The sequence below is a fragment of the Rhagoletis pomonella genome, unplaced genomic scaffold, assembly GCF_013731165.1.
Source record: "Rhagoletis pomonella isolate Grant_MI unplaced genomic scaffold, Rhpom_1.0 Rhpom_scaffold_00003, whole genome shotgun sequence".
Classification (NCBI taxonomy): domain Eukaryota; kingdom Metazoa; phylum Arthropoda; class Insecta; order Diptera; family Tephritidae; genus Rhagoletis; species Rhagoletis pomonella.
Window position 1 is genome coordinate 21,858,853 of NW_023458557.1, and position 15,562 is coordinate 21,874,414.

Sequence of the window (15,562 nt, forward strand, 5' to 3'; positions counted from 1 at the left end):
AAATAGCAGCCACCTTAACGTTTTTGGTCCGTAGAGGCAAAAAGTTAAAATGGCTACAAAGCTTTTCTCGCAAGCCATAACGCGAGCTGCAAGCCTGGGCCACTTAAGCGCACACAACTGGGAGGAGTGTCATGCACTTTTTAAGCTTCTGAGTACTGCTTTAAAATCATAATTGGAGTATTCACACTTGCTTGGTTATCTGGTTATGTGGATATTTTTTTAACTATGTATACAAAAACAAAATACACTAGAGAATAATAATTTTTAACCAGATAACAAGGCAGGCCCGAATACCCCTAATATCTTTTATAAGTACAATACAATAACTTATTCTTTATAACATATTTTTCAGACTAATGACTGGTTTGACGTCATGAACGTCAGGGTTGCGTATCCTGACACAAGACCGCGGACACACGCATATGGTCTAGCTCTGGAAGTGCAAAATGACATTCTGCAAAGAATGGCGGATATGATGGCGGATATGCGAGTCATTGGAAAAACTAATCCACTACCTTTTCAGAAAGGTAATAATTGTAAAATTAATATTTACATCAATTATACCTATTTTTATATTTGTAGGAATTATACAGTCGATTTTAGCATTGAAGCTGTTGTACGAAGACTTACAAACGCGCTTCAACTTAAAGTACGTGTTAACGTACCGACTAAACCAGGAAGTATTGGAGAATTTTTTCGGCGTTATCCGGTCGAAAGGAGGCATGAATAACCACCCCGATCGCCAGGAATTTAAGTACAGGCTGCGCTCTTACATCCTCGATTACTTAGATTAAAATAGGGTACGCACTGCGACTAAGAGATCTACTGGTAATTTATTGTCTTATATACTTTGTTGAGGTATTATCTTTAACAAGATTTCCTTGACGCCCGATGCGGTCAGCGAAGAATTTGCCGATCAAGAGGAACACAAGCTGGAGTCCTTGGAGAACGACGGACTCGAGAATCTTGCCGGTTACATATGTCATAGGCTACATAGCGTAGTGCCTGACATGAGGGTGGAATGTGACGACGACAGCTTCACCTGGGTAAACCAACTAACCGAAGGTGGTTTGTCAAGGCCAACGGAGGCGATGATGACTCACATGCAGCAGCTGCAGAATGTGTTTGAAGAAATAAACGGCACTGGGTTGCAAGCAATGGCCAATTATGTGGGAGAACATATTAAAAAAGCTGAACATGTAAATTGCCACGACAGAATAAAGAGACTGTTTTTCCGTGCGCGAATGTTCATCAGAATTCGAACTCTGAACAGACAGATTTCTGATAGTACACGCTCTCGAAAGCGGAAATATCGTAAAATAATAAAATGAGGTAAGGTGAGATACATTTATTTCCATAAGATTTTATACTACAAATAATTGTTTTCGATTACACTTTTCAGCAACTCAAAAAATCGTTAAAAAATTGGCGAACCACGGCTGATAGCCCACAATAATGACTATGCAATCCAAGCATTGATTGTGTATTTTTATGTAAGTACACAATACACCTTTCTTATGTACATTTTTCAACTAATTTAATCATGTACATACATGTACATTTGTATTTTTTGGTTGTCCTTTTTTCGATGCAGGTTATAGCGCCAACTCAGTACTGGACGCACTACTTCAACCAGCTAGAATCAAGCATTTTATTCACTAAGCAAAAGTAAGTATACGCCGAAACCACCACTTTTTTAAACCAAAATATCTTTATTTGTAGTTTGTTAGTAAATAATTTTACATATTTTTCAGATGAAATGTATCAAGTTCCACGGTGGTCCCTTTCGAGACTTTTGCTTCTCACACACCTCTGTTATTGTAATATTGAAGAGCGATTATTCCTGGAGCTATACATTTTATGCCGCAGAATGAAGCGCTCCACATGCACATGTCGGAGATATGAACTAACTAAACACAGGTAATTTTACGCGGACACCACTAGTTTTCACTTTTATTCATCGACAAAGGAGTTAATTTAACACAACAACGCGTTTTCCAACATTTATTTTTATTAATATGCTACAATTTGTTAGAAGTTTCCTAAATCAATCGTCTGTGAATCAATTTGGGTTGCTTTGTTTACATTGTTTTGTTTATTTTTCCAGCAAAACAAGATGGCGTAGAACCCGCTCAAAAAATCGACTTTTTTCACTCTCTTGTTCTTACGTGATCTTGTGTCTTTCGTTCATGACTTGGTAGTACTATTTCATGGAAACCCATGATTCAATAATACAAGGTTCGATAAACTGACAGTTGTCTCTCTCCCACCGCTCCCTTAGCAGTGGCAGAGTGTTGCTTCTTTGCAAATTTACTTGGAAAAAGTGTAGTTTTGCTGTGAAATGGAAGAATAAGCTTTTATGTTTATTTGTATATGCATATTAAGCACATTTAACTGATGAAAATATAAATTGTTTTAAAATTGGTTGTTTACATAAATTTCTTAGTAGTCTTATTTTAATTTTGAGTCCTTTTGCATTTTTTATACAGCTAAATAACACATAAATTACGTAATTCACGTAGATGTATTAATATTTCGTTCAATATTTCGTTTAGACTGCCAGATTTCCTGCAAATACATTAGAATTTACAAAAGGAATTTCACTACTAATTGCCTACTTTGCGCACTTTTCTACTACCATTTTCGCAATGCAACCTTTTGTAAGGGAGTGTCAAACCGCGGCCGTCAATAATTATCTAACCTTGTATTATTAATCATGGTGGAAACCTAATTGTGTACTTTCCATACATACATATATATACACGCATAATTACACCTTTAAGGTAAACTGCTTAATACATAAAAAGAGGAAGAATAGTTAAATAACGTAAATTTGTTTAAGGGAAAATTATTTGAACAAAGTTTAAATTGAATAAGTTGAATTAAAATAATTACATTAAATTCTATAGCGAAAACAAGGAAATATATATATTAAACTAACAAAATTAGACTAGATTAAATTGAACTGAATTAAATCAAATTAAATTAATTAAATAAAATAAGCTAAACCAATATAAAGGAAAATGAAAATTCAAATTTAGATAAAATGAATTTAAATTAATAACGATTTATAAATCATATGAATACGAAGTGGCCACAATATCATAAAATAAAATCAAATAAGTAGTTAAATAGAGTAACGATAACAAAGCCCGTTGCTACATTAAAATAAAATCTAAGAAAAAAATAATAATTTTCCTTTATAAAGAAAAATAATACCATGTGAATAACGAATTATTAAATATAAATTACCACTTAGCCTTACTTACGATACTTATACTTACCGGACTTACCTTGAATTAAAATACCTACCTGATTTTTCCTACCTAATCCCCCGCTTTGCGACTACTTACCTGATAGTAAATACTTAAGTTTTTACCTGTTATTACTTAATAGACGTTTTCTTTTCTTGAAATACCGGATATATTGCAATTAACGAATAACTTACCTTTATCGAAGGTACTTTTCATTTGACATACTTACCTTAGTTTTAGAAAATACAATCACAGATACTTACCTTAGTCTTAATCACCTTGTATTTAAGCACAGATTTAGGCCATAGGATTTAGATGTTAGGAATTAGTTTTGAAGAGATGATAGGGCTAAGAATTTTAGTTTTTAAGAGCTAGTTTAAGAGGAAGAAGTGTTAATAAATTAATTATAAAATGGGAATGCCGATTCGGCTCTCTATTTAGGAAGGCACGTTAGGAATTTGATAAGGGGCTGCTGATACGAGGGTGCGCCAGCAGCCACGGATGAGGGTGGGCCAGCACCAGTCACCACAATACCAGCGGTGGTGCCTCATATTCGGCCATAGTTTTTTTTGTTTTGGTTCACTGCTTTTCGTTTTGGTTTTCATAGTTTCAGATTTAGTGTGTTTTTGATTTTTCCGTTATTTTAAATATTTATGTAATGCTCTTTACAACTGTTTTTTGTTGGTGTTAACGGATTTTCTTTTAAATTTTTTTTTGAATTCTTGAATTGTTGTGTGTCTGTCCGTTGGGATGTTTGACAGGCATGACTTTTCTCTGCTATGGCGCAGGGAACAGGAGTGAATGCAAGAACCCAGCCCAGCCGACATGACTAGCCATAGTGCACCCTATTGTGTCATGCCGCCTGCATTCACTGCCGCTCCTAATGTATGCGTACCATAACAGTATTTTAAATTAAAATACATCCCTGGTTATTTTCCAGCACGTCGAGATTTATTTTTATTGGTGACATGTACTTACATGTTAGAATTTTTAACAATTTCCATGAAAAGCCAAAAGTTAATTAATTTAGAATAGAATTTTTACTTAAAAACCAATAGTATTAGTAATAATACTCATAAAGAGCCTAAGTAAATCAGAACTACTTATGTTATTTCGAAGTTAACGCCAGATGTGCACGGCATCGCTATGAAAAATTATAAAAATAATTTTCTCGAAAAATTTTCGTGACGAAAATTTTGTTATCTTTTTGGTAGCGTGGTATCTATATATACCCAAATCGCTAATTAATTTTTTAAGGGGAAAACCATGTACTTGGATGTGAAATAACAGATTTTATAAAATTTTTGAAGCAGATTTGCACTCCAATGCAACAAACATACTTATTTTAAGCCATCTTACAAAATCTTTTTTCAAGATAAAAAATCCCCATACACAAATTTTGCCACTGATAAAAGTTATACATACATATGTATCTAGCAAACAAAATGACATATGGTAGGCAATAATTTCCGCCTGTGGAGACGCGTCGTTAGCTAATCTTTCAATGTTGTAAAGGTTAAATATAAGGTTCTTTCCCGTACGCAACGCTGGATCCCGCGGATGCCCAAAACATCCCAGAAATCATTGCCGTACTCAACAAAATGGGTAATAGAGAGCGAAAATCGGAACGTATTGGATGGTAAGTGTCTTCTTCTTCCTGCCCGAAACAGCCCGGACTTTTTCTCCAGGTAAAAATGTATAAAGTGTCAAAGTGCATGTTACATGTTGCCTGCATTTACTTGGTGCTTTTAAGGAATAGTGAATGGCCTTTATTTTCAGTCTTTATATACTTAAAATCAAATCTGTGAAGCCAAAATTCAATTTCCAAGAGTTAGCATTTAAGTGACAAAAACGAAAACCACGTGAATCAGCTGTTACTCAAATTTTGGGCACGAAATGTAGTTTTTTGCGTTCCCGTACTTCTGGATTATAGTCCATTTTCAAAAGCAAACTTTTTCGCTTATTCTCTAATTACCGGATCCAGTCCAGATTGTTAGGGAAAAAACCTATTATTGATTAGGGCTAAAAGGCGGTTACTTTCACTGCCCAACAAACATTTACGTTTGAGCTCAACTTGGGGTTAGGTTGAGAACTGAGGTATTTCTCAAATCTCCAACATTGTTTCTCAACAGTACCTCAAGTGGAGGATCATAGCGTTCTCAACAAAAAGGGCATTTTTCTTTGTATGAAAAAGGGACTGTTTCTCAAGTTGAGAAAATGCTAGTTCTCAACTTGAACTCCATTTAATTCTCCAATTGGTCTCAAACATATCATTGAAATAGTAAAATACCTTATATCTTTTTGATTGAAACGACATACATAGATGAATTTAAATATTAATTTTTTTATTACTCCTTTTGTATTATGTGGTTAAGCAGCATCGTATTACAATAATTCACTTCACAGTATACATTTTTATTTTATTACTCCTTTTGTATTATGTAGTTAATCAATATCGTATTACAATAATTCATTTCACAGTTCACAGTCCGACAGTAAGTTTGCCAATTTATTCACTTCGAGTTTTATTTTCTTTCAAGATTATTTGAGGATACTTTGAAGAGTATTTACTTTTTGTTGGTATATAGCTTTAGTTTTTCACTTGACAATTAAATAATCGTTTCTCTATCACTTTTTGCGTACCTGCTAGAGCTGCAAAACTATCGATTGTACTATCGATAGTATCGTTAGTTTTATTTTTTGAAAAAAACAAATATATATATATATATATATATATATATATTATAGACATTTTGTTCGGAGTTGAAGTTTCCCTACATATACAACACGATAGTATACGATACTATCGATAGTATTTTTCAAACTATCGAATGGCGTCGCTATCGATAGTTTTGCAGCTCTAGTATCTGCACGTCGGTTAGAGATGAGTCGGATAATTATGTTGGATATCAACTTGAGAATATTTTTTTGATTTTTATTGGGAGGCGATTAGTTGAATCAAATGTTTACATCATTTAACTGAAATTTGAACAATGTAAACGCCTATTAAATATAATGAATGTGTACGATTGGAAAATAATAATATTCTGAACGAAATTTTTTAAAAAGTTCATTACTGCTACAATACTTGAAAAGGAGGACAAGGAGGACATTTTTGCTCAAATTTTTGAGGAGGACAAATCACGTTTGAGCGGGACAATCGTGCTCAAAGGAGGACGATTGGTCAGCTTACGTATATACACCATTAACGTGAATCAATACAACACAGCATATTTTGCGGGAACGAAACTTTTGCTCGAATCGATACAGAAGTATGTTGCGTGAGATATATATATAAATACCAGTAATAAAAATGAAATGGATTCGCCTATGTTGATCAAAGCTGCTTGATGTAAACAACAACGCATCTTGGATTGATCGCATTAAAATCATAAACATAATTGGCGCAAAATATTCGCCAGAATTTATATCACCCTTCCTTCCATTTGAATTGCACAATAATCCATTAAATGATATCAGACGAATAATTGCTGATGATGCATATTTACTGGAACTCTTCAAGTTCCAGTCAAGCAAATGAAGAAATAAGATTTAAAGTACAATGCAATTATTAACGACGGCGAACTGTACGATCCACAAATAAACTACCGCTCTTCCTTTTTAATAAAGTATACTTTTATTTAAATTATCATTTGTTTGGCGTTTTATCTACTCATTAAACATAAATGGCAACGAGGATGGGATACTGAGTAGAAGATAGTATCACCGAATAACGCGAAATTAAGGAAAAAATTATAAAATTTGTGAAATTTAATAATTTATACGGAATCGCGGATAATTGCGATACTAAAATTTTTACGCATAACAGTTGAAAAAGAAATTAATGGATATGGCACTACCGTTGGCTGCCAATTTAAAGGAGGCTAGAAATTTGCCTGTCTTCACTGGGGAGAACGGATATTCCATATCAAACTTTTTGAGGGATGTGAGTTGCGTGCTGTCACTAACTACGGAGGATAATCAACACATTGTGAAGACCATCTTGGCAGGATACAGGAAAAGGCGTTTCAAAAGATCGAAGCCTTGCACAACTTATCATGGGAATAAATCTTAGCCAAGCTGAGAGCCGAATTTGGAATAAAGGAAAGTTATTCCAAGAGCTTTAAATGTAAGTGCTAATAATATTGAAATTTTGCATGCTAAACTTAGGCTGATCGGTGTTAATGCTGGTTTGCAAGTAAACGAAATTCTCTACTTTCTCGAAATTGTAACTGTCAACAGTGACGTGGGTGCCAAGGCGCGAATGTGCTGACTGTTTGTTTGATGACAGGAGATACTTTGTCTTATCCTCGTTTACCACCAGACCCATTCGCTTTGCTTCCCTATCCAACTTGGAAAAGGCAGAACAGACTTCGCGGTTTTTGTTACCGATGATGTCGATGTCATCGGCATAAGCCAGCAATTGCACGCTCTGGTAGTAAATTGTTCCTGAGCGGTTCAGTTCTGCAGCTCTTATTATCTTCTCCAACATCAGATTAAAGAAGTCACATGAAAGGGAGTCGCCCTGTCTGAAACCCCGTTTTGTGGCGAGCGGCTCGGAGAGGTCTTTTCAATAGGTCAGCCAATTCTGACGGAGCTGGTGGTATTGCTCAACGTCATTTTACACAGCCGTATGAGTTTTGAGGGGATGCCAAATTCAGACATAGCGGCGTATAGGCAACTCCTTTTAGTGCTGTCAAAAGCGGATTTAAAGTCGACAAATAGGTGGTGAGGGTCGATCCTTTTCTCGCGGGTCTTTTCCAAGATTTCGCGTAATATGAATACCTGGTCTATGGTGGATTTGCCAGGTCTAAAGCCACACTGATAAGGCCCAATCAGTTCATTGACGGTGGGCTTCAGTCTTTCACGCAATACGCTCGATAAGACCTTGTAACCTATGCTTAGAAGGCTGATCCCGCGGTAGTTGGCGCGAATGGCGGGGTCACCTTTCTTGTGGATTGGGCAGAGCACACTTAAATTCCGGTCGTCGGGCATGCGTTCATCTGACCATATTCTGCACAAGAGTTGATGCATGCACCTTATCAACTCCTCGCCGCCGTACTTGAATAGCTCAGCTGGCAGGCTGTCAGCTCCAGCAGCTTTGTTGTTTTTCAGCCGCGTTATTGCTATACGTACCTCGTCATAATCAGGCGGTGGAACGTCGACTCCGTCATCATCGACTGCGGGCACGGGTTCTTCTTCACAACTTTCCGTGCTGCTACCATTTAGTAGGGCGGAAAAGTGTTCCCTCCATAATTTAAGTACGCTCTGGACATCAGTTACTAGGTCGCCATTATTGTTCTTACAGGAGTGCGCCCCGGTTTTTAAACCTTCCGTAAGTCGCCTAACTCTCTGGTAAAATTTTCCGGCATTCCTCCTATCGGCCAGCATTTCAAGCTCTTCGCACTCACGTATTTCGGCCTCTCTCTTCTTATTGCGGCAAATACGTCTCGCTTCCCTCTTCAGATCCCTATAGCGGTCCCACATAGCGCACGTTGCGCCCGATCACAGCGTGGCCCTGTAGGTGTTATCTTTTTTCTCTGCAGCTTCCTGACACTCCTCATCGTACCAGTTTTCTTTCGGGCTCGCTGAAATCCGACTACTTCTTCGGCGGCGGTACTTAATGAGTGGGAAATGTGGTTCCACTGCTCGCATATGTCGGTTTGTTGAAGAGTGCTCTCTGAGAGCAGGTGTGAGAGTCAAGTAGCGAAAGCGCTGGCTGTCTGTTGTGATTGCAGCTTTTCGACGTTAAGCTTTCCTTGGATATTTGGTCGCACATTTTTGCTGCACAGAGGCGGGTGCGTATCTTGGCTGCAACAAGATAGTGGTCCGAGTCGATGTTTGGGCCTCGGAGTGTGCGTATATCTAAAACACTGGAAGCGTTCCTTCCGTCTATCACCACATGATCGATTTGGTTTCTCGTTTTTCGATCCGAAGACAGCTACGTAGCTTGATGGATCTTTTTAGGCTTGAACCTAGTACTGCATACTACCATATTTCAGGCCCGACGAAGTCGATCAGCCTCAATCCGTTGTCGGACGTTTCGTCGTGAAGGTTGAATTTTCCGACGGTGGCTTCAAAGATCCCTTCCTTGCCCACCCTGGCATTGAAGTCGCCAAGCACGATTTTGGTATCATGACGGGGGCAGCGCTCGTACGTGCGCTCCAAGCGCTCATAGGAGAGATCTTTGGATGCCTCATCCTTCTCTTCCGTTGGGGCATGGGCGCAGATGAGCGAGATGTTGAAGAATCTCGCTTTGATGCCAATTGTGGCTAGACGCTCGTCCACCGGGGTGAACGACAGTACTCGGCGACGGAGTCTCTCTCCCACCACAAATCCAACTCCGAATTTACCCTCCTTTACATGGCAGCTGTAGTAGACGTCGCAAGGCCCCAGACATTGTTTGCCTTGCCCCGTCCAACGCATTTCTTGGATGGCGGTGATGTCAGCTTTTGTCCTTACGAGGACATCAACCAGCCGGGCAGAGGCACCTTCCCCATTAAGGGTCCGGACATTCCAGGTGCATGCCCTCAAATCGTAGTACTTTAAACGTTTGCCGTGGTCGTCATCATAAGGGGGGCTCTCATCCGTGGCTTTGCCGTGCTTCTTCACTAGGATGTGGTTTTTACGTGGCGGGTCCCAAGCCCAGCGCACAACACATTGCTGGGACGGGGGTGGTTTCGCAACCAAATACACGTTTATATAGCGAGCCGCTTGCTCCAAGCAGACACCCGCTTGCAGCCGCACCTACTGGTGAACAGACGCTGCAGACTTCAGTGAGCCCTTAAACCGAATAAGTCGGAGTGTCCGCACCGAAGCTCCCTCTCTTTCTGCCGTGACCCAAGGCTCCACTCGGATTGGTTACCGTATCTCGCACGTGGGTTGCTCACGTTACCCATAGTGCGCGAACGAGGACGCAAGAGTCTGGATTGAGTATAGCCATGCAACTGTAACTGCATACCCAGCGCAACGACTATACCCCATTGCACTCCTTTTTACTTGGGAACCAGCATTAACACCGATAATAATGTCAGCACTGAAACCCAACGTAGAATCACTCTTGCCAACAAGTGCTACTTTGGACTAAGTAGGCAATTCAGGAGTAAAGTCCTCTCTCGACGTACGAAAACCACGCTCTATAAGTCACTCATCATGCTCGTGCTGGTATATGGCGCAGAAGCATGGACAATGACAACATCCGATGAGGCGGCTCTCGGAGTGTTTGAGAGAAAGATTTTGCGGAAGATTTACGGGCCTTTACGCGTTGGCGACGGCGAGTACCGCAGACGATGGAACGATGAGCTGTATGAGCTTTACAACGATATTTACATAGTGCAGCGAATTAAAATACAGCGGCTCCGCTGGCTTGGTCATGTCGTTCGAATGGACACCGACGCTCCAGCTCTGAAGTATTCAACTCGGAACCCGCTGGTGGTAGTAGAGGAAGAGGGAGGCCCCCACTGCGATGGAAAGATCAGGTGGAGAATGACTTGGCTTCACTTGGCGTTTCCAATTGGCGTCAGTTGGCACAGAGGAGAAACGACTGGCGTGCTTTGCTGAACTCGGCCAAAATCGCTTAGGCGGTTGCAGCGCCAAAAAAGAAGAAGAAGAAACTTAGGCTGATATTGTCACTATTGTATATGAGAAAGGCGTACGATTTAAAAAAGGAAAAATTAAATTTATTGAAATTAAAGGAAGAAAGGAAGGGGAAAAAATTTTAGGGAAGAAAAGAGGGCATAAGGAAAAGATGGAAATTAAACTAAATTAGTTAGAACTAAAAACATTAAAATACAGCCAACAGTAGACTGTAATATTGTTACAAACTACTTTTGGTTGTATTTTCAGGTTTAGTTCCCACTCTTTAGTTTCATATCCATCTTTTATTTTTTTTTTTTATTTATAAAAAATGTGATGAAATAGTTTTAAGTTAAATATTTTTTTACGGCTGAATTAAATTTGTAGTTTTTTATTTTAATTTATAAAAGCATGTGAGGAGTTAATTTTAAGTTTCATATTTGATGAAGGTACTGAATTCAACTTGTGATTTTTATTAAGTTTAGGAGCATAGAAACAATTTGGTTTAATTTAACATGTATGTAATAAAGAATTCTGAAGTATAAAATAAAATAAAAGGAACAAAAGTAAGATAAATGATTTTGAATTTATTCAATAAACCGAACCGCAATTAATTTTACAACAAAGCATCAGCTATTTGCCTTCTGCGGCGCTCTCCTGATGTATTATTGCCATCTTCACTGATTGACTGTGATGATACAACGGTGTCAATAAAAATTTCAGCTTCATCTGGATCACTTACCTTGTTTATATGGCATCAAACGCGGTATTGAATTAACTCAGCGTAGCTCGCTTGAAATGCAAGTGTTTATATGCAACACAAGAAATGAGTCGATCGAACACACTTTCAAACAGAGTTTATCCCGATGCAACCCTGTTAATACTGTGTCAATTCTTGAAAATAATGTACATTGAAAAATAATAATTAAAGACTGATACAGACTTGTAAAAATTATCTTGGCTATTCATTTTATAACAAAGCTTGGCATAAATGTAATTTCAAGAACTGTTTAAATTGTTTAGTTTATACAGAGTTGCATGAAACAACCATGTGGACCAATTGCGTCTTTATATGCACTCTTAACACGATTCAACAACTCTTAACTCGCATTCAAAATGTGATTTATGGTGGCACGGTTAAAAGTTTCAATTCGATTAGAGAATGTGTTTACATGTGTGTGTCCATATAACATGGTTTGACTTAGAACGAATTGAAGCATCATATAAACGTAGTAACTGAATCTAAGTTTCTTACAAATATTGTGGAAAGCGCAACAAATATTTATAATGGATGTTGCTTTAGCAGGATCGTAGCGCATTTTTCGATCACTCAGGAGACATCGAAAGCGGCACTTTAAAACTCCAATCGTACGTTCAACAACGTTTCTTTAGCTCTCTCGTGCTTCTTATTAAAAATTGACTCCCTAGTTCCAGACGCTGCATGGCGGAAGGGTGTTAGTAAATAAGGACTAAGCGGGTAGCCGGAATCACCTACAAATAAGAAGTTTTTTTTAAATAGTATTAACATTAATTTTGTGTTGATGTAACAATTTTAAAGTACATATTAATAAGTAAAAAATAGAGTTATGATCGCCGCTCTGATGCATATTTTCCAAATAAGTCTTTAATGAACTATTGTTCCACACGAACGCATCATATGTAGAACCAGCATATCTAGCATCAACAAAACGTTGGTGTGCCGTTCCGAAAGTAGAATCTCGGAATCTCCAATTCTACCATCGCCGGAACTTCTTGACGCCATCTTTCCCAGGAGGCAGATATGTCGTCAGGTAAAGGGCTGTCCCAGCTCGACTGTTGTCTCCAGACTTCGCGCATGATTAGCTTAGCGGCATTGCAATCGTAGCTTCCACACCACCCAACGCAGTAAGTACATCAGGCGAATTCGAAGTAAAATTGCGGAGTTCAAACCCAGCGCCTCGGTGAATGGCTCGTACTTGTTGAGATACAGTGATAGCTTCCTCTACGTTCCTGAAGCTATCGACGAAGTCGTCGACGTAGTGGTAGTCTGGGATTGCCTTGACAGCTCGATCGGCGTTATCATAGTGTTCCATTGCGTTCACAGTTTTGATGTATTGCGCAGCGCATGGCGAGCATGCTGCACCGAATGTCATCGCTATCATCTCATAGACATCTGGCTCTCTTGTAGTATCACCATCGTGCCAAAGGAACCTTTGAGCACATCTGTCGTCTGGCCGAATCACAATCTGGTGGAACATGTCCTTGATGTCGCCACAAACGGCTACTCCTCCTTCGCGGAAATGAAATGGGATGGTTAGTAGTGCTCTATAATCCTGTGGTCCTTTCAGGAGTAGCGAATTGAGTGACACTCCATGTGTCTCTGCGGCGGCGTCGAAAACGAGACGTAATTTGGCTGGCTTATTTGGATTAACCACGCCAAAGTGTGGCAAATACCACGTCTTCTTGGTGAATGAAGCAGCTTCTTCGGGTCGTAATTTTCTTGCGTACTCTTTGGTAACATATGAGTTCATAATTTGCTTGTAGACTTTTGCAAAGCTGTCATCATGCCCAAACACGGTCCAATCAAGCTCAGTATTGGCAGCGTAAAGCCCGATACAATTAATTTGCATGATTTCAGCAGGTATGCCCAGATGGCAATGGTCAAGTCCTATCAGAAGCTTTGGCACTGCTCCACTGTATGGCTCCAGTGGTAAATTCTGCATATGGCGTGAAGAACTTCGTAGGTCTGCTTCGCTCAGGCTCTGCGCGGGCAAGTTCAAATTTGAAACGCTGTAAACGTTTTGAAGCTTGTGTTTCTTCTTCATGCCAGTTCCACTGACGAACAAGTTCACCATTACGGTTGGCTCCTGAGTTGCTCTTCCTCCATACCACTGTAGGTTGAGGCTTCGCTTCTGGCAATGTAGACCCAATTCCTGGGAGAGCGTGCTGTCAACCAATGTGACAGACGATCCTTCGTCAAATAAAGCGCACGTTTCAACGCTTTTTCCTCCGCTATGTAGAGTTAGCGGCAGTATGCCAAACAATAGCTTACGCTCATTTGCGCTGCTGGAGCAGCTCAAAACCGGTTTCATGTCAACATCAAGTGGCTGTGCCGGAGATGCGCATACGGATTTTATGGGCTGAATTTGTTTTTGATCGTTATCATGAAGCATTTTATGGTGCATCCTTTGGCACCCGTCGATGTGGCACGGTTTACGGCGGCGGCATTCTCGAGTTGTGTGCCCTGGGCTGAGGCATGAAAAGCACAGGCGGCTGCGTTTAAATTCCTTCCATCTATCAGCTGATGTTGCTTCAATGAGGCGTTGGCATTCTACTGGCTTGTGTGAATTTTGGCAAACAGCACATTTCAACGACGGGGTGTGTGGCCTTTCTATCGCACGATTTTACTGTTTCTCATCAAAACATTCGCTCTGCGTTTCTACTGCATGCAACACGGTCCGGCATTTTAATGGCTCGCGACTTTCATAATCCTGCACACAGCAAATCAAATTCGCAACCTGTGTTAACCAATCGCTAAAGTGGACCACGGTTGCATGCGATTGTACTGTTGATAAGTATCTGGCCCATTCAGGCTTCTTGCTCATTGGTAACCTGCTGACAAGCTCTTCTATCAGTGCCGGGTTAGTAAGATGCAGGTATTCATATGCTGACTGCAGGAACGCTACGAGATTTTTGACCTTGGTAGCGAATGGTACTAAATTTACAATACCACTTTCAGAAATAGGTGATGTTTCCCTCAGTTGTGACAGCTGACTGCGAATTAGCTGCTCTGGTCGTCCGAAGCGAAAACGCAGTTGTTCCATAATGTTACCTCTGTTCTCTGGATGTATTAGCAACGATTTGACAGTGTTTCGTGCCTCTCCTTTCAAGCTTTTTTGCAACCGTTGGTTGTTTTCAAGGTTGCTGTACCCGTACGCGTTTGTGGACTGCTGAGATTCCGTGAAAAATATTGGCCAGTCTTCTGCGTGGCCACTAAATTCAGGCAAATCTTGTAATTTACGGAGAACCATTACTCCGTTTGATGGTAGGCTACCAATACTTGCATGCGTTGAACCAGGCGTGTATGCACCCAACGGGTTATACCCCGTTGAAAATGTAGACGGAATTGTTGCAAAAGACGTTAACCGTACTTCGGGAATTTTCATTGATTGCTGAGGGACGTTAGCGGCTTGACAAGTCGCACCATTGGCAAAATATCATTGGGGATGTGTGACAGGGACAGCCATAGGCACAGCAGTAATATTGTTGGCGCCGACGTTATGCGCAGCAGAGGTGGCACCTGCGCACGTAGCAGAGGCTTTGCTTTCTTTGTGTCCGACAGCTGTAAGATTATATGAAGGCGTACTTGAGGTGGCGGCAGCACTGAAATAAGTTCTAGTGGTGGTGGGACGGTTCACACATTGTGCTGGCAATAGGCTGGGCGGTCGCGTACAAAAAAGAAGTCGTGTTGGTTGCGCCATCACTGATGACGGCAGGCGTAATACGATTTGGTGGACACGGCGCAGCGTCTGTGTGCGCATATGGTCCTGCAAGTGTGCTGGTATGGGAATCAATAACCTTGCTAATATGTGTGTCTGAATGAAATACACCGGCATTGTTGGCATATGGACCAACAGCAGGAAATGCGGTATAACACACAGTGGGCCTTGCATAAGTTATACTTGAACTAGCAGGTGACGCAACTGACAAGGAGTCAGAAACTGCTATTGTATTTCCGGAATTTGAGGCATTTC

At 40.0% G+C, this 15,562-nt stretch overlaps 1 long non-coding RNA gene across 1 annotated transcript; it reads left to right on the forward strand.

The window, feature by feature from the left end:
• The first annotated feature begins 291 nt into the window (after positions 1 to 291).
• LOC118736511 lies at positions 292 to 2,394 on the forward strand. The gene is made up of 6 exons (XR_004992698.1): positions 292 to 527; positions 583 to 828; positions 907 to 1,332; positions 1,403 to 1,493; positions 1,595 to 1,668; positions 1,755 to 2,394. It is a non-coding gene; the product is annotated as an uncharacterized LOC118736511 (long non-coding RNA).
• Positions 2,395 to 15,562: the final 13,168 nt, after the last annotated feature.